The sequence below is a fragment of the Carcharhinus amblyrhynchos genome, chromosome 27 (genome assembly GCF_965287045.1).
Source record: "Carcharhinus amblyrhynchos chromosome 27, sCarAmb.v2.hapA, whole genome shotgun sequence".
Lineage (NCBI taxonomy): Eukaryota > Metazoa > Chordata > Chondrichthyes > Carcharhiniformes > Carcharhinidae > Carcharhinus > Carcharhinus amblyrhynchos.
This window is the reverse complement of record NC_137350.1, coordinates 34,315,323-34,334,442: the sequence shown is the minus strand read 5'-3', so window position 1 is coordinate 34,334,442 and position 19,120 is coordinate 34,315,323. Positions and strand designations below refer to the sequence as shown.

The following is a 19,120-nucleotide window of genomic DNA, read 5'->3' as shown; positions in this document are numbered from 1 at the left end:
GATTTTGCAGTGTTTTGCCTTATGGTATATAGCTATATTTGAAACAAGTTTAATGTATTTATCTGTGCTATCCTCCCTAGCTGTAACCCAGAATCCTGTCTTAAATGGACTTAACATGCAGACTCTTTCAATTGACCTACAGAGAGCAGACTCAATACTGGATTTAATTTTCTGTTTAACTGACCTGTTGCTAAGTGTCACAGGAGTAGGCCATTTGGCCCTTTGAGCGTGCTGCACCATTCAATATCATCATGGCTGATCTCAAATTCAATATCCTGATTCCCTTTTCCCCCCACCCCATATTTCTTGATCCCTTTAGCCCCCAAGAGCTATATCTAATTTCTTCTTGAAATCACACATCATTTTAAGAACATAAGAAATAGGAGCAGGAGTAGGCCATCCAGCCCTTCGAGCCTGCCCCGCCATTCAATAAGATCATGGCTGATCTGTCGCGGCTCAGTTCCACATTCCCGCCCTCTCCCCATAACCCTTAATCCCCTCTCTTATCAAGAACCCATCAACCCGCTTCTTAAAAATATTTAGCGAGGCAGCCTCCACCGCTTCAACGGGCAGAGAATTCCAGAGATTCACCACCCTTTGAGTGAAGAAGTTCCTCCTCAACTCCGTTCTAAACCGCCTCCCCTTTATGTTGAGGCTGTGCCCCCTAGTCCTACCGTCTTTTTTGAGCGGGAAGAGTCTCTCCACCTCTATCCTATCCATCCCATTCATCATCTTATACATCTCAATGAGATCTCCCCTCATTCTTCTAAACTCTAACGAGTACAAGCCTAGTTTATTCAGCCTCTTATTTTGGCCTCAACCATATTCTGTGGGAATGAATTTCACACATTCACCCCTCTCAGCATGACAAAATTTTTCCTCACCTCAGTTCTAAAAGGTTTACACCTTATCCTCAAACTAGGACATCTAGTTCTGGATTCCCCCCACCATCGGGGGAATCTAACATTTATATGTTAGAATTTTTCTTCAAGTGCTAGAGCTGACGGTCTCCAGGGTGCTGTTCTCACCTGCTCTATTTAGACCTCTTCAACATCACCCCTGGAGCAGACACTTAGCAACAGGTCAGTTAAAAAGAAAATTAAATCCAATATTGAGTCCACTCTCTGTGGGGGGTCAATTGGAAGAGTGTGCATGTTAAGTCTAGTACAAGGAGGAGAATAGACAGAATTCTCTGCAGCCGAGAGTGGGAGTCTGGGTGACTGTTACCTGCCCAGTGCCAAGGTTCACAACGTCTCAGAGCTGGAAGAGGCATTGCAGCAGGAGCTGGAGGATCCTGTGGTCGATGTTTCTGGGGATATTGTACGAATTACATCAGTAGAACAAGGAAAGAGGTGTGACTGAAAGATTATAGGAGCTACATTAAAAAGCACAATGTTAGAGGTAATAATCTTTGGATTAGAACCTGAGTCAGAGTATAGAGTAAATCAGATTAGAGAATTAAATTCATGTCTCAAAGCCTTTTTTTGAGGGAAATGCACTGTGATTCTTGGGGAACATCTTTTGATTCAATATAATGTGAGGGGGATAAAAGTTAAATTTATTTGTTACAAATAGGCTTACGTTAACACTACAATGAAGTTACTGTGAAACTCCCATAGTTGTCACACTCCAGCTCCAGGCACACTGAGGGAGAATTGAACATGGTGAATCCACCTAACCCCCCATGTCTTCCAGATTATGGGAGGAAACTGGAGCACTCGTAGGAAACCTGAGCAGACACAGGGAGAACATGCAGATTCTTTACAGACAGTACTTGGATCTGTGGGGCAGCAGTACTAACCACTGTGCCATCTCAGATTATCTAATTGCAGATCAAGAGGTTCTCAGTTCAAGTCTGGGTGTCCTGTATCTTGCTTTTATAATGTCATCAACACCACAGCAACTCTGATCATTACAATCAGTGATTGTAGCTCTATATAAACACTTTGTGTCATTTTGGCAGCACAGAGACTTCAAAACATAGCTGAACGATTCTTGAGATTGTCTTTTCTACTTTCCTTCTCAGTCTAATGGAGTCATGTGATTGTTAAGTTGATTGTTAAGTTGTGTAGAGTTTGCATGTTGTCTGCGTTGATTTCCTCCGGGTACTCCAGTTTACTCCCACAGTTGAAAAATGTCCAGGTTTGGGGTGGATTGGCCGTGCTAAATTGCCTCTTTGTGACTAAATATGTGAAGGTTAGATGGATTGACCATGATCAATGTGCGAGCTTAGAGAGGTGGGGAAGGGGATTGGACCTGAGTCGAGTATTTTTTCAGATGGTCAGTGAATGTTAATGGATTGAGTAGTCTCCTTCCACACTGCAGGGATTCTATGGCTTCGAGGAGCATAAGAAACTATAGAGGTGTGAGTGGGGACAAAGTGTTTGACCGTGTATGAAGAGAGTCCTCGAGTTTCAATCCAATATCCTCTCAGTGGTCTAATATTTTCACAAAGAAGGTTTGCAGTCATTACTCTGCCTCTACAGCAACTCTGTGATCATTAGAGTCAATAATAAACTCCTCAGAAACCCTTCAAAATCAATTTATGGCCTTAAGAATGTAAGTACTGTTATTTAATTAATTCTGGAGTTATTTCTTATCTCCAAACCACTTTGCTGAATGGGTCCTTAGGCCTTCACTTCAGTTCCTCAATAAACAAAATATTGAGCTGACGTTCTCGTTTGAGGATAAATATTTATTCCATTCTTCTATTCACGAACCAGTGAATGTACAACATAAATAGATGCAGCTGTGTGATGCCATATTTCACTACAGATCATATTCAGGGTTCTTCCCCTGACATTTACACTGTAAAAAATAAAGATTGGTGCAGTCAGAAAATACCAGAAATCTTCCCTTTTCATCAGGGAGCATCTATGGCGAAAGGAGTCAAGGGTTAATATTTTAAGGGGTGCCAGTATATCTCTGAGGTGAAGAAACAGCCAAATTATATTTTATTTCAAAGCTCAGAGACCACTAATTAACATGAGGGGGTATAGCTCAGTGGTAGAGCATTTGACTGCAGATCAAGAGGTCCCCAGTTCAAATCTGGGTGCCCCCTTCCTTACATTTAGCTTGGCAAAAAAAATCAAAGTCACACAAGCCATCATTATACAGTACACTGTCCGTAACTGCAGCAATAAGTAACAATAATCCTGAAATGAGCTGGTTGGTTCCACTACTTAAAAATTGGGAGATTTTACTGCCATGTTTGTCACTGTCCACTATTTATTGCAATTCACTCCATCATTTCTCCTCTGTTTCTCTGATAGTCTTACTCCTGCAGACCATTTCATTCTAGACATATAATCGAGAGCCCAGTCTAGAGGGAAAAACGTATAATTTTACAACAGAACAATAGGCCATTCGGCCCATCGTTACGGTTCTGGCCATCAGTGCTCCAACTTACTCTAACCCCATTTTCCAACACTTTAAGTGTATTGACTGACATGAGATTGTGATAACAGCGGCTTCACTTTTGTCAACTCCTCACAGAAATGTATGTTGTCACAACAATGAAAGTTACACACTGACCATGTCTGTAATTATTGTAATCAAGACTAATTCTCCATATAAACAATTTGCTGCCCGTCTGGTCTCCTTCTGCATTGCAGGGATTCAATGGCTTCGAGAAGCATAAGAAGCTATAGAGATGTGAGTGGGGATAAAGCGGTTGACCGTGTATGAAGACAGTCCTCTAGTTTCAATCCAATATCCTCTCAATGGCCTCATGTTTTCACAAAGAAGTTTTGCTGTCATTACTCTGCCTCTGCAATTTGAGGTCTTTAAGAAAATAAATAATGTTATTTAATTAATTTTGGAATTATTTGTTTTCTCCAAACCACTTTGCTGAATGTAATGGATCCTTAAGCCTTCAGTTCCTCAATAAACAAAATATTGAGCTGGAGTTTTATTTCATAGAATTATCGAAATTGTACAGTGCAGAAAGAGGACATTTGGCCCATCAAGTCTATAGCGACCACAATCCCACCCAGGCCCTACCCTCTTATTCTTATATATTTACCCACTAATCCCTCTAACCCACACATCTCAGGACACTAAGGGGCAATTTTAGCATAGCTAATCAATCTCACTCACACATCTTTGGATTTGAGGATAAATATTTATTCCATTCTTCTTTTAATGAACCAGTGACTGTACAACATGAATGGGTGAAGTTGGGCGATGTCATATTTCACTACAGATCATATTCAGGGTTCTTCCCCCGATATTCCTCCTGCAAAAAATGAAGATTGGTGCAGTCAGAAATCACCAGAAATCCTCCCTCTCCATCAGGCAGCAACTGTGGCGAAAGAAGTAAAGGAGTAATGTTTCATGGAGTGAAGAAACACCTAAATTTCATTTTATTGCTAGGCACAGAGTCCACTAGTGCACAGTTGGGGGTATAGCTCAGTGGTAGAGCATTTGACTGCAGATCAAGAGGTCCCTAGTTCAAATCTGGGTGCCCCCCTATCACATCTTTATCTTAGCAGAAAGAAAGTCACACACCCCACCCTGTCATAGGACAGTATCTATAACTGCTCCAATGAATAATAATAATCCTGAAATGAGCTGTTTCCCTCTAGAGAAAGAGTAGGAGTTTTTACTGTAATGCTTGTCATTGGCCACTGTTTTGCTTCCATCAATTCCATGGTTTCCCCTTTGTTTTCGTTTCCTGATAGACGTATTAATTTAGACGTATAATCTACAGCCCAGTCTAGAGGTAAAGTCATAGATTTTTACAGCACAGAAAGAGGCCCATCAGCCCATCATGTCTGGGCTGGCCAACAAGCACTGATCACCTATACACCTATTATTGTAATAAAGACTAATTCTCTAAGTAAACAATTTGGTGCTTGACTAAAAAGGTAATCAACAATTCAAAACAATTTGGTATTATCTGTAAATGCCCTGGACTTTTTTTACATTTGTGTTCTGCCCACTGAATATTATTTCTCTAATTTACAGAGCCTGCAAAATAGGTCCGGGGCTCTCTTACTCAATAGTGTTTACTTGTAGATTAGTTGGAGCAAAGGTCAAATTTGGATGTCACCTCCGCGGCGTTTTGTTATGTATAAAGTCAGCTTTGTGATCCTAACTCCCACAGGTGATGTTTAGAAGCAGAGAGTTTGTGGGTGATGTGTTCCTGCCCACATGGGTGAGCATTTAGTCCTTGGGGGTGGGGGCAGAGAGGAGGATTCCATGAAGTGAACAAATTCTGATGGACAGAATTAGGGAAGATAGAAAGGAACCTTTCCCCTGAGCAGAGCAGTCAACAATCAGCGGTCATAGTTTGCTCCCAATGCCTTAAAACATCTGGGAAAGGTGGATTGGCCATGATACATTGCCTCTTAGTGTTCAAAGATGTGCAGGTTAGATGGATTGGCCATGATCAATGTGTGGGGTTAAGGGGCTAGGATGGAGGACTGAGCCAATGTGGGGTGCTTTTTCAGATGGTTGGTGTGGAATGATGGGCCGAATGGCCTCTTTCTGCACTATAAGGATTCTCTGGATTCCATAAGCATAAGAAGCTACAGACATGTCCCTGGGGACAAAGGTTTTGTCTGTGTACAAAGGAAGTCCTCTATTTCAAATGCAATATCCTCTCAATAACCTAACGTTTTTGCAAAGAACTTTTGATGTCATTACTCTCGCTCTTCAGCAGTTCTGTAATGACAAAAGTCAATAACATCTCCTCAGGAACCCTTCAAGATTGGGTTGCTGTCTTTAAGAATATAAATACAGTTATTTAATTAATTGTGGAATTATTTGTTTGCTCCAGGACACTTTGCTTAGTGCAATGGATCCTAAGGCCTTCACTTCAGTTCCTCAACAAACAAAATATTGGGCTGAACTTCTCATTTGAGGATAAATATTTATTCCATTCTTCTATTAATGAACCAGTGATGGTAGAACATAAATAGGTGCAGCTGTGCGATACCATATTTCATCACAGATCATATTCAGAATTCTTTCCCTGATATTCATGCCGTAAAAAATAAAGATTGGTGTATTCACAAAATACCAGAAATGCTCCCTCCCCATCAGGGAGCATCTGTTGTGAAAGGAATAAAGGGTTAATGTTTCACAGGGTGCCAGTGTATCCTTGACGTGAAGAAAGATGCATATTATATTTTGTTTCAAAGCACTGAGAGCAGTACCTGCTGTGAGGGGGTATAGCTCAGTGGTAGAGCATTTGACTGCAGATCAAGAGGTCCCCAGTTCAAATCTGGGTGCCCCCTCTCAGATCTTTATCTCAGCAGAAAGAATTAAAGTCACACAGCCCACCCTAACACAGTACAGTGTCTGTAACTGCAGCAATGAATAATAATGAGCTGTTTGGTGTCTCTACTGAAAGAGTGGAAGATTTTACTGTAATGCTTGTCATTGTCCACTATTTTGCTTCAATCAATTCCATGCTTTCCCCCTTGTTTTCAATTCCTTATAGTGTTTGTCCTGTGGACCATTTTAATTTAGACGTATAATCTACAACCCAGTCTAGAGGCAAAGTCATAGATTTTTACAGCACAGAAAGAGGCCCAGCAGCTCATTGTGTCTGGGTAGGCCGCCCCTTCAAGATTGCGTTGCTGTCTTTGCGAATATAAATACGGTTATTTAATTAATTACGGAATTATTTGTTTTTTCCAAACCAGTCACTATAACTAAGAAAGCCCACCAATACCCTTACTTTCTTAGGAGTCTAAGAAGATTTGGCCTGTCCACAATGACTCTCACCAACTTCTACAGGTGCACCACAGAAAGCATTCTTTTTAGCTGTATCACAGCTTGGTATGGCTCCTGCTCTGTCCAAGACCGCAGAAAACTACAAAGGGTCGTGAATAAAGTCCAGTTCATCACTCAAAACAGCCTCCCATCCATTTACTCTGTCTACACTCCCCACTGCCTTGGTAAAGCAGCCTGTATAATCAAGGACCCGACACACCCCGGACATTCTGTCATCCACCTTCCTCCATCGGGATCAGTTATCAAATGACTCAAAAACAGCTTCTTCCCAGTTGCCATCAGGCTTTTGAATGGACCTACCTCACATTAAGTTGATCTCTCTCAACACCCTAGCTGTGAAAGTAACACTACGTTCTCCACTCTCTCCTTTCCTTCCCTATGAACGGTATGCTTTGTCTGTATAGTGCACAAGAAACAGAGCTTTTCGTGGTATACTAAAATAGGTAACAAGAATAAATCAAATCAAACCACTTTGCTGAATGTAATGGATCCTTAGGCCTTCATTTCGGTTCCTCAACAAACAAAATATTGAGCTGAAGTTCTCATTTGAGAATAAATATTTATTCCATTCTTCTATTAATGAACAAGTGACTGTACAACATAAATGGGTGCAGCTGTGTGATGCCATATTTCACCACAGATCATATTCAGGGTTCTCCCCCCAATATTCATACTGTAAAAAATAAAGATTGGTGCAGTCAGAAAATGCCAGAAATCCTCAAACCCCATCAGGGAGCATCTGTGGCAAAAGGAGTAAAGGATTAATGTTTCATGGGGTGCCAGTGTCTTTTTGAGATGGCAAAACACCCAAGTTTTGTTTTATTTCAAAGCGCAGAGACCATTAGCTTACCTGAGGTGATGTAGCTTAGTGGTGGAGCATCTGACTGCAGAGCAAGAAGTCCTGAGCGCTCCCTATCTAACCTTAGAGAAAAAGAATCAAAGTCACACAACGCAGCCTAACACAGTGCAATGTCTGCAACTGCAGCAATGAGTAATAAAATACCAGAAGCAAACTGTTTGGTGCTGCTACTGAAAAAATGGAAGATTTTAATACCATGTTTGTTAATGTCCACTATTTTTTTCAATTTGTTCCATTGTATCTCCTGTGTCTCTCTGATGGTGTTTATTCTATAGGCCAGTTCATTCTTGTCGTTTCATCGAGCATCCAGACAAGGTAAAGTCAAAGAGTTTTACAACAGAAAAATAAGCCCTTCAGCCCATCGTGACAGTTTCAGCCATCAAGCACCTAGTTTTTCTAGTCCCATTTTCCAGCACTTGGATTGTACTGACTGACACGAGCTCCTGATAACAGCAACTTCACTTTTGTCAACCCCTCACAGAAATATGTGTTGTCACAACAATGAAAGTTGCGCATTCAACATGTCTGTAATTATTGTAATCAAGATTAATTCTCGATATAAACAGTTTGCGATCTGTCAGAAAAAGTAATTGACATTTTAAAATAATTTGGCATTGTGTAAAAATATCCTCAATTTGTGGTCTGCCTGATGAACATTTTTTTCTCTAATTTACAGAGCCTGCCAAACAGGCCTGGGGCTCTCTCGCTCGACAGTATTTACCTGTAGATTAGATGGAGCATAGGTCAAATCTGGGTGTCTCCTCTGAGGCATTTTATAATGTATAATGTTAGCTTTCTGATCGTAACGCTGCATAAATAGTTTGTGCCATAGTTTGAAAGAACAGAGATGGTGTCTTTTGTGATCAGTCATTTGATTCTCTGCTGTGTTCCAGTCACAACACCAGGGGGAGCACATTCTGCACCCGAGGCAGATTCAGTGTCACCATCTGTTTGAACTGAGATGTTTTATTTTAAACACTTTCTGTGGCTGAATAAAGTGTTGTTGTTTTGCATGTTGATGTCTTTATAACCATCTCCTGTACAACCGATTCAGTGAATGAAAAATATGCTCCTAAGCAGTGAACAAGAACTTTAAAAATCAGGTTTGGGTAATGGGATAAACTATTATTCACAGATTCATGCGATGGTGACAGCACAACAGGAGGCCATTTGGCCCATTGTGCCTGTACTGGCTTCCTGGAGGAAACAATTCACTAATTGTACTTCCTGCCTTTTCCTCACAGCTCTGAAATGCATAATTATTTTAACTATCGTTCAGCATTGGTGGCACAATGGTGAGCACTGCTGGTTCACAATGACCAGAAACCTGGGTTCACTTCCCAGGTTGGGTCACTGTCTGTGTGGAGTTTGTACATTCTCCCCACGTCTTTGCAGGTTTCCTCCGGGTGCTCCAGTTTCTTCCCACGATATGGAAGACATGCGGGTTAGGTGGATTCACCATGTTCAATTCTCCCTGAACAAGCGCTGAAGTGTGGCAACTTGAGGATTTTCACAGTAACTTCATTGCAGTGTTAATGTAAGCCTACTTGTGACATTAATAAATTAACTACTAAAACATTGTTTTGCCTTCTGAAATTTTGACATCAGCAAATTTGTGCTAATTGGATCTTGCTGATCTTTCTCTGCACCCAAGCTGTGACTGTGAAATGATATTCGGCATCCTCGCCTTTCCTTCTCCCCTATGTACTCTATGAATGGTATGTTTGGTCCATATAGAGCAGAAGAAACAGCACTTCTCACTGTATACTAATATATGTGACAATAATAAATCAAATCAAACCACATTGCCAAATGTATTGGATCCTTAGGCCTTCACTTCAGTTCCTCAATAAACAAAATATTGAGCTGAAGTTCTCATTTGAACATAAATATTTATTCCATTCTTCTATTAATGAACCAGTGACTGTACAACATAAATGGGTGCAGCTGTGTGATGCCATATTTCACTACAGATCATATTCAGGGCTCTCCCCCCGATGTTCATGCTGTAAAAAATAAAGATTGGTGCAGTCAGAAAACATCAGAAATATTCTCTCCCCATCAGGCAGCATCTGTAGCTAAAGGAATGGAGGTTAATGTTTCACAGGGTGCCAGTGTGTCCTTGAGGTGAAAAAAATGTCTAAGTTTTATTTTATTCCCGGGCACAAAGACAAAAGACTGGTATGAGGGGGTATAGCTCAGTGGTAGAGCATTTGACTGCAGATCAAGAGGTCCTCAGTTCAAATCTGGGTGCCCCCTTACTCACATTTAGTTTGGCCAAAAAAAAATTACAGCCATACCACCCACCCCGATTCAGTACAGCATCTGTGACTGCAGCAATGCATAATAAAATCCTGAAATAAGCTGGTTAGTGCTGCTATTTAAAAACTGGGAGGTTTTACTGCCATGCTTGTCATTGTTCACTATTTATTACAATTCACTCCATAATTTCTCCTCTGTTTCTCTAATAGTCTCACTCCTGCGGACCATTTTATCCTGGACATATAATCTAGAGCCCAGGCCAGAAGGAAAGTCATAGAGTTTTACAACAGAACAATAGGCCATTTGGTCCATCCTGACTGTTCCAGCCTTAAAGCACCTTTTTATCCTAATCCCATTTTCCAGCACCTGGATTGTATCGACTGACACAAGCTGCTGATAACAGTGGATTCACTTTTATCAACCCCTCACAGAAATTATGTTGTCAGAACAATGAAAGTTACACACTCACTTACACACAGCATTTGACCGTGTATGAAGAGAGTCCCCTAGTTTCAATCCAATATCCTCTCAATGGCCTCATATTTTCCCAAATAAGGTTTGCAGTCATTACTCTGCCCCTGTAGCAACTCCATGATCATTAGGCTGAATAATAGACTCCTCAGAAACCCTTCAAGGTCGATTTGCAGTCATTAAGAATATAAATACTGTTATTTAATTAATTCTGGAATTATTTGTTTTCTCCAAACCACTTTGTAATGGATTCGTAGGTCTTCACTTCGGTTCCTCAACAAGCAAAACATTGAGCTGAAGTTCTTACTTGATAGAATCATCGAAATCCTACAGTGCAGAAAGAGGCCATTTGGCCCATCAAGTCTGCACCGACCACCATCCCACCCCGGCCCTACCCCCTTATTCTTACATATTTACCCACTAATCCCGTTAACCTACGCATCTCAGGACACTAAGGGGCAATTTTAGCATGGCCAATCAACCTAACCCACACATCTTCAGATTTGAGGACAAATATTTATTCCATTCTTTTATTAATGAACAAGTGACTGTACAACATAAATGGATGCAGCTATGTGATGCCATATTTCACTACAGATTATATTCAGGGTTCTTCCCCCAATATTCATCCTGTAAAAAAATAAAGATTGGTGCAGTCAGAAATCACCAGAAATACTTCCCCCCCATCAGGCAGCATCTGTAGTGAAAGGAATGAAGGTGAATGTTTCACGGGGTGCCAGTGGGTCCTTGAGGTGAAGAAACGCCTACGTTTTATTTTATTGCTAGGCAGCAGGGTCATGTAATAACATGAGGGGGTATAGCTCAGTGGTAGAGCATTTGCCTGCAGATCAAGAGGTCCCCAGTTCAAATCTGGGTGCCCCCTGTTTAATCTTTATCTTAGGAGAAAAAATATAAGTCACACAGCCTATCCTTCCACAGGATAGTGTCTGTAACTGCAGCAATGAGCAATAATAAACCTGAAATGAGCCATTTGGTGCCTCTGCTGAAAGAGTGGAAGGTTTTACTGCAACGCTTATCATTACCCACTATTTTGCTTCCACCAATCCCATGGTTTCCCCTTTGCTTTCCTGTGCTTGTCCTGTGGGCCATTTTAATTTAGACGTATAATCTACAGCCCAGTCTAGAGGTAAAGTCATAGATTTTTACAGCACAAAAAGAGGCCCATCAGCCCATCGTGTCTGGACCAACAAGTACCGATCACCTATACACCTATTATTGTAATAAAGGCTAATTCTCTATGTCAACAGTTTGGTGCTTAACTGAAAAGGTAATCAACAACTTAAAACAACTTGGTATTATCTAAAAATGTCCTGAACATTTTTTACATTTGTGTTCTGCCCACTGAATGTTATTTCTCTAATTTACAGAGCCTGCAAAATAGGTCTGGGGCTCTCTCACTCGATTGTGTTTACCTGTAGATTAGACGGAGCATAGATCAAGCCTGGGTGCCACCTCCACAGCATTTTATAATGTATAATGTCAGCTTTGTGATCATAACTCCCACATTTGATGTTTAGAAGCAGAGAGTTTGTGGGTGATGTGTTCCTGCCCACATGGGTGTGTGTTTAGCCCTTGGGGATGGGGGCAGACAGGAGGACTCCCATGAGGTGAACAAATTCTGATGGACATAATTAGGGAAGATCGGAAGGAACCTTTCCCTTCAGTAGAGCAGTCAATAATCAGCGGTCATAGTTTGCTCCCATAGTCTAAAAATGTCCGGGGAAGGTGGATAGGCCATAGTGCATTGTCCCTTAGTGTCCAAAGATGTGCAGGTTAGATGGACTGGCCATGAGCAATGTGTGGGGTCATGGGGCTAGGATGGAGGAGTGAGCCAGTGCGGAGTGCTTTTTCAGATGGTTGGTGTGGAATGATGGGCTGAATGGCCTCCATCTGCACTGTAGGGATTCTCTGGATTCCATAAGCATAAGAAACTACAGACATGTCCATGGGGACACAGTTTTTGACCGTGTATGAATAAAGTCCTCTATTTTAAATGCAATATCCTCTCAATACCTAATGTTTCTGCAAAGTGCTTTTGCTGCCATTACTCTGCCTCTTCAGCAACTCTGTAATGATAAGAGTCAATAACTCCTCCTCAGAAACCCCGAAAGATTGGGTTGCTGTCTTTAAGAATGTAAATATGGTTATTGAATTAATTCTGGAATTATTTGTTTCTCCAAACCAGTCACTATAGCTAAGAAAACCCACCAACACCCCTACTTTCTTAGGAGACTAAGAAAATTTGGCATGACTGCAAGGACTCTCACAACATCTATAGGTGCACCACAGAAAGCATTCTTTTTTGTTGTATCACAGCTTGGTATGGCTCCTACTCTGTCCAAGGCCACAGGAAACTACAAAGGGTTGTGAATAAAGGCCAGTCCATCACTCAAAACAGCCTCCCATCCATTGACTCTGTCTACACTCCCCACTACCTTGGAAAAGCAGCCTGTATATCAAAGACCACACGTACCCTAGGATATTCTGTCATCTACCTTCTTCTGTTGGGACCAGGTATCAATTGACTCAAGAACAGCTTCTTCCCGGCTGCCAGCAGACTTTTGAATGGACTTACCACATATTAGGTAGATCTTTCTCGACACCCTAGCTGTGACTGTAACACCGCATTCTCCACTCTCTCCTTTCCTTCCCTATGAACAGTATGCTTCTTCTGTATAGCGTGCAAGAAACAGCACTTTTCACTGTATACTAAAATATGTGGCAATAATAAATCAAATCAAACCACTTTGCTGAGTGTAATGGATCTTTAGGCCTTCACTTGGGTTCCTCAATAAACAAAATATTGAGCTGAAGTTCTCATTTGAAGATAAGTATTTATTCCATTCTTCTATTAAGAACAGTGACTGTGCAACATAAATGGGTGCAGCTGGGTGATGCCATATTTCACTACAGATCATATTCAGGGTTCTTGCCTGATATTCATACTGTAAAAAGTAATAATTAGCGCAGTCAGAAAATACCAGAAATCCTCCCCCTTCCCAGTACGGGAGCATCTGTAGCAAACGGGGTAAATTGTTAATGTTTCCTAGGGTGCCAATATGTCCTTGAGGTGAAGGAACACTCAAATGTTATTTTATTTCAAAGCACAGAGACCACTAGATGACATGTGGGGGTATAAGAACATAAGAAATAGGAGCAGGAGTAGGCCATCCAGCGCTTCGAGCCTGCCCCGCCATTCAATAAGATCATGGCTGATCTGTCGTGGCTCAGTTCCACATTCCCGCCCTCTCCCCATAACCCTTAATCCCCTCGTTTATCAAAAACCCATCAACCCGCATCTTAAAAATACTTAGCGAGGCAGCCGCCACCACTTCAACGGGCAGAGAATTCCAGAGATTCACCACCCTTTGAGTGGAGAAGTTCCTCCTCAACTCCATTCTAAACCGCCCCCCCCCTTTATCTTGAGGCTGTGCCCCCTAGTCCTACTGTCCTTTCTGAGCGGGAAGAGTCTCTCCACCTCTATCCTATCCATCCCATTCATCATCTTATATGTCTCAATGAGATCTCCCCTCATTCTTCTAAACTCTAACGAGTACAAGCTTAGTTTATTCAGCCTCTCCTCATAGTTCAACCCCCTCAACTCCAGTATCAGCCTAGTAAACCTCCTCTGCACTCCCTCCAAGGCCAAAATATCCTTGCGTAAGTGCGGCGCCCAAAACTGCACACAGTACTCCAGCTGCGGCCTCACCAATGCCCTATACAGCTGCAGCAAGACCTCCCTACTTTTATATTCAATCCCCCTCGCTATGAAGGCCAGCATCCCATTATCCTTCCTGACCATCTGCTGCACCTGCAGGCTGGGTTTTTGCGACTCATGCACAAGGACCCCGAGGTCCCTCTGCACCGTCGCCTGCTGCAGTTTTTCACCACGTAAGTAATAGTCCTTCCTACCATTATTCCTACCAAAGTGGACCATAAATGCTCCTATGCGGTCAACAGGCATTTTAAACATCAAGTTCTGGTAATGGGACAAACTATTATTCACAGGTTGATGCCATTATGGCAGCACAGCAGGAGGCCATTTGGCCCATTGTGCCTGTACTGGCTTCCTGGAGGAAGCAACTCACTAACCCTATTTCCTGCCTTTTCCTCACGGCCCCAGAATTCTTAATTATTTTGATTATCTTTCAACGTTGTTTCGCCTTCCGAAATTTTGCACCAGCAAATTTGAAGTGATTGAATCTTGCTGATCTTTCTCTGCACATGAGCTGTGACTGCAACACTGTATTGGCCATCCTCTCCTTTCCTTCTCCCCAGTGTACTCTATGAATGTTTTGTTTGGCCTCTATAGTGCAGAAGAAACAATACTTTTCACTGTATCCCATACATGTGCCAATAATAAATCAAAATCAAATCCTTTCCAGATTGGAAAGATGTATCGAGTGGAATACAATAGAGATCAGTTTTGATCCATATTTGTTCGAGACTTACATTAGTGAACTGAAGAAAGGAGCAGAATGTCACCTGGAGCCATGATCATATCGAATGGTGGGATAGGTTTGAAGGGCCTGGTGGCCTATTCCTGCTTCTATTTCTTGTGTTCTTGTGATTGTGAGTTCTCCAGATGAACCAAAATTATGTTCTAAAAATAATCTTAGGCTCTCCCAATGCGGGAACCTGAATTGAAAATCCTAAATTCACATTCACCATCCTTTTTAACGCCTTTCTGATGGGGGCAGGAGTTCAAGGGGGATCATTAATGTTGTGATTAAACTTCAGGCCATAACAGACAACTCCACCACCGCACCCGCCTCAGCGTCGTATTGGGGGTGGGGGGGGGGAGTGGGGAGAGAGAAGATCCCAGAGATTGTTTGGGGAAATTCATTATATACCTTATGGGAATCCTCCCTTCTGCCCCCGTTCCCAAGGGCAAAACCCATGAGGGCAGGAACACATCACCCACAAAAGTCTTGCTTCTAAACATCAAACTCTCCGGAGAATCCGGCAATCTCTTTCAGAACTGCCTGGTTCACTCTCTTCCTGTTTCACTGATTCAGGTCAGACTTTATTTCAGGCTAAGCCACATCCTCTAACAATCCGGCTGTTTATTCTGTTGTATTTTATTGCCCTGTTTCCTGGGTGTCAGTGCTGTGTATTTGTGTGGGAGGATTTCCAGTCCTGTAACATGATTCATCTTGTCCACAGCAGCAGTTTCAGAAGCTCTGCTTGGAGTTGTTTCCCAATCTTTAATTCTGGAGCAGAGTAGAGCCGCATTTCAAATTGTTTACTATCCTCCTGGCCCCATTTTAATCATGTGAACCGCTTCCTGCTCAAACTGGAAAACCAGCTCATTAGCATAAATCTGACTGGATTTCAATATCATCAGTGATTCCGGCACACAGACTCCTCCCGGATGCTTCCCACCTCTCCGGTATGACATCCTGCCGGTGTGAATCACTCTGCTCTATAAGGTGTGGTTCAGGCACAGCGGTAGTGATGGAGAGCGAGGAGGTGAGTACTGCTGAGTACCAACCTCCGGGGTACGGGGGGCTGTCAGCTGCTGCCAGGGTGGGGTGGGGGGGCTTCTATGGCTGCAATGGTTTTGGGGGGGCCCGTGCTAGTCTGGGGGTCCTCAGGTCGGTTTCCACGCTTGCTGTGGACTCATGCAGTGCACATTCTCCCTGGCAGCTGAATGACCCCCGAGTGATTGCATATGTGGTCGGGTCCCAATCCCACTAACGTCGCACTGGTTACTCTGCCATCTGTCTGCTGGACAGGCTCTGTGTCTGACTGCTGACATTCCATCCCAGGCCCCACCAACAGGAACAAGAACCTGGCCTGCCAGCTATTGCCCCAAACAAGGGAGCTTGGCAGATGTTAACAGAGCTCCTCACTGCATGAACTCTGCAGCGCTCCCTACAATGGCCACCCATGACAGGAAAGTCACGTGGTTCTTCCCCACCATCTGTCTGAAGTTTAAGCCCATTTATTGTTAGTTACGAGTAGGTTTACATTAACACTGCAATGAAATCAAATCACTGTGAAAATCCCTTAATCACCACATTCTGGCACCTTAGCATGGGTCCCTGGTGCCATGAGGCAGCAGTAATACCCACTGTGCCTATGTGCCACCCGGATTGATGCCCTTCCTGGAAGTAACTGCACCAGACAGCCTGTTGGATGCACTCGTGTCTACGCTTCAGGAGTTCCCAATAGAGACCCTGTTACAGCCTGGGTGTCTCCCGAGTCTTGCTGCTGAAAACTCTGCAGTCTGTGTATATCTCTGCAGCTTGTTTCTTTTTTCTCCTGTGGATTTGTGCAGTGACCTCAGGGGAAGATATGAATTTTGTCCCCATCACAGAAGACAAAACCTATCGATCTGATGTACAGAGCCGGTTTTGCTTTAAGAAACAGATTATGCTCTCTGTGCCCAGCGTGGCAATTATATGTCGATGGTCAGCCGCCCATTGAGTTGGTGCATGACACCCGGGGATGGTGTCGGGTTGCCACTGTCCAGGCTCCTGGGGAGATGGGTTATTGGAAGGGAGTCAGACGCCCGGGATGGATAACCTTACAGCGGGTCTCTTTTTTTCCTTTTTCTCGCTCTCCCCAGTTCCTGCAATCCCTCCATCCCTCCAGCCCCAACACCCCAGAACAAAGACAAAGTTTATTCAGGGTTCTTCCCCAGATGTTCATACTGTAAAAATGAAAATTGGTACAGTCAGAAAATAGCAGAAACCCTCCCTCTCCACCAGGGAGCATCTGTGACAAGAAGTAATGGGTTACTGTTTCACGGGCTGCCAGTGTATCCTTGAAATCACAAAATAACCAAGTTTTATTTTATTTCAAAGCAGAGAAACCATAAAGTGCCATGAGGGGGTATAGCTCAGTAGTAGAGCATTTGACTGCAGATCAAGCGGTCCACAGTTCAAATCTGGGTGCCCCCTTCCTTGCCTCTGGCTTAGCAAACAAAACAAAGTCACACATGTCATTTTCCTCAATGCCCTGTCTTTAACTGCAGCAATGAGTAATAAAACCCCAAAAATGAGCTGTTTGGTGCTGTTATTGAAAGAGTGGGTGATTTTACTGCAACGTCTGCCATTGTCCACTATTTATTTCAATTCATCCCTTCATTTCTCCTATGTTTCTCTGATGTTGTTTGTTCAGTGGACCCGTTTATTCTAGATGTTTAATCAAGAGCCCAGTCTAGAGGTAAAGTCATAGAGCATTTGAACAGAAAAATAGGCCTTTCGGCCCCCTGTGCCTGGGCTGGCCACCAAATACCTATTTATTCTATTCCCATTTCCGGTACTTGGATTGCACTGACTGACACCAACTCCTGATAACAGCGGCTTCAGTTTTGTGAACACCTCACAGAAATATATGTTGACACAACAATGAAAGTTGTACACTCAACATGTCTGTAATTATTGTAATCAAGACTAAGTCACCATATAACTGTTTACTGACTGTCTGAAATGGTAATCAACATTTTATAACGATTTGGTATTGTTTAAAAATGTCTTCAACTTTACTTGGACATTTGTGTCCTGCTCCATGAATATTTTTTCTCTAATTTACAGAACCTGCAAAATAGATCTGGGACTCTCTCTTCCGATACTATTTACCTGGGGCATAGATCAAGTCTCGGGGCCACCTCTCCGGCATCTTATAAGGCATAACGCTAACTTTTTGATCATAACTCCGCACAAATACTCTGTGCCATAGTTTGGAAGAACAGAGACTTATAAAACAGCATCTAAGATGTTACTTGATGGTGTCTCCTGCTACCAGTCATTTTATTCTCTGCTGTGTTCCAGTCACAACACCAGGGGGAGCACATTCTGCCCCCGGGTACATTCAGTGTCACAATCTGTTTGAACTGAGATGTTTTACTTTAAACACTTTCTGTGGCTGAATAAGATGTTTTTGTTTTGCATGTTGATGTCTTTATAACCATCTCCGTTACAACCGATTCAGTGAATGGAAAAAACTGCCCATTTGCAATCAACAGGCATTTTAAAGTCAGGTCCGGGTCATGGTACAAACTATTATTCACAGATCCATGTGATGGTAACGCACAAGAGGCCATTTGGTCCATTGTGGCTGTGCTGGCTTCCTGGAGGAAGCAATTCACCAATGCCACATCCTCCCTTTTCCTCACAGCCCCGGAATTCACAATTATTTTAATTATCTTTCAACATTGCAATTATACAGGACATTGGTGAGGTCACACCTGGAATATTCCACACAGTTTCGGTGTCCTTATCTGAGGAAAGACTTCCTTGCTATTCAGGGACTGCAGCGAAGGTTTACCAAGCCTTACACAAGTCTTTGAAGGTGGCAGTACAAGTGGAGAAGGTTGTGAAGAAAGCCTATGGTATGTTAGCCATTATAGGAAGGGGTATATAATATAAGAGCTGGAGTCTAATGGTGCAGTTGTATAGAACGTTAGTTAGGCCACATTTAGAGTACTGCATCCAGTTCTGGTCGCCTTACTAGCAGAAGGACTTGAAGACTCTGGAGAGAGTGCAGAGGAGGTTTACCAGGATGTTGCCTGGTATGGACGGACTGGGTTATGAGGAAAGATTGAGCAAATTGGGGCTGTTTTCCCTTGAAAGATGGCGACTGAGGGGCGATCTAATAGAGGTATAAGATTATGAAGGGTATAGATAGAGTTAACAGAGGTAAGCCATTTCTATGTTAGAGACACACAGTACGAGGGGCCATGGGCTTAAGGTGAGGGGGGAGAGGTATAACACAGATATTAGAGGGAGGTTTTTCACACAGAGGGTAGTGGGG

General features: G+C 42.7%; 6 non-coding genes across 6 annotated transcripts; all 6 read left to right on the top strand.

Moving 5' to 3' along the window:
- The first annotated feature begins 2,989 nt into the window (after positions 1-2,989).
- On the top strand, positions 2,990-3,061 carry trnac-gca (transfer RNA cysteine (anticodon GCA)). Its single transcript has one exon. It is a non-coding gene; the product is annotated as a tRNA-Cys (tRNA).
- Positions 3,062-4,399: 1,338 nt separating this feature from the next.
- trnac-gca (transfer RNA cysteine (anticodon GCA)) lies at positions 4,400-4,471 on the top strand. Its single transcript has one exon. It is a non-coding gene; the product is annotated as a tRNA-Cys (tRNA).
- Positions 4,472-6,170: 1,699 nt separating this feature from the next.
- Positions 6,171-6,242, top strand: trnac-gca (transfer RNA cysteine (anticodon GCA)). Its single transcript has one exon. It is a non-coding gene; the product is annotated as a tRNA-Cys (tRNA).
- A 3,548-nt stretch (positions 6,243-9,790) lies between these two features.
- On the top strand, positions 9,791-9,862 carry trnac-gca (transfer RNA cysteine (anticodon GCA)). The gene has a single exon. It is a non-coding gene; the product is annotated as a tRNA-Cys (tRNA).
- Positions 9,863-11,147: 1,285 nt separating this feature from the next.
- Positions 11,148-11,219, top strand: trnac-gca (transfer RNA cysteine (anticodon GCA)). Its single transcript has one exon. It is a non-coding gene; the product is annotated as a tRNA-Cys (tRNA).
- Positions 11,220-17,193: 5,974 nt separating this feature from the next.
- Positions 17,194-17,265, top strand: trnac-gca (transfer RNA cysteine (anticodon GCA)). The gene has a single exon. It is a non-coding gene; the product is annotated as a tRNA-Cys (tRNA).
- The last annotated feature ends 1,855 nt before the right edge of the window (positions 17,266-19,120 follow it).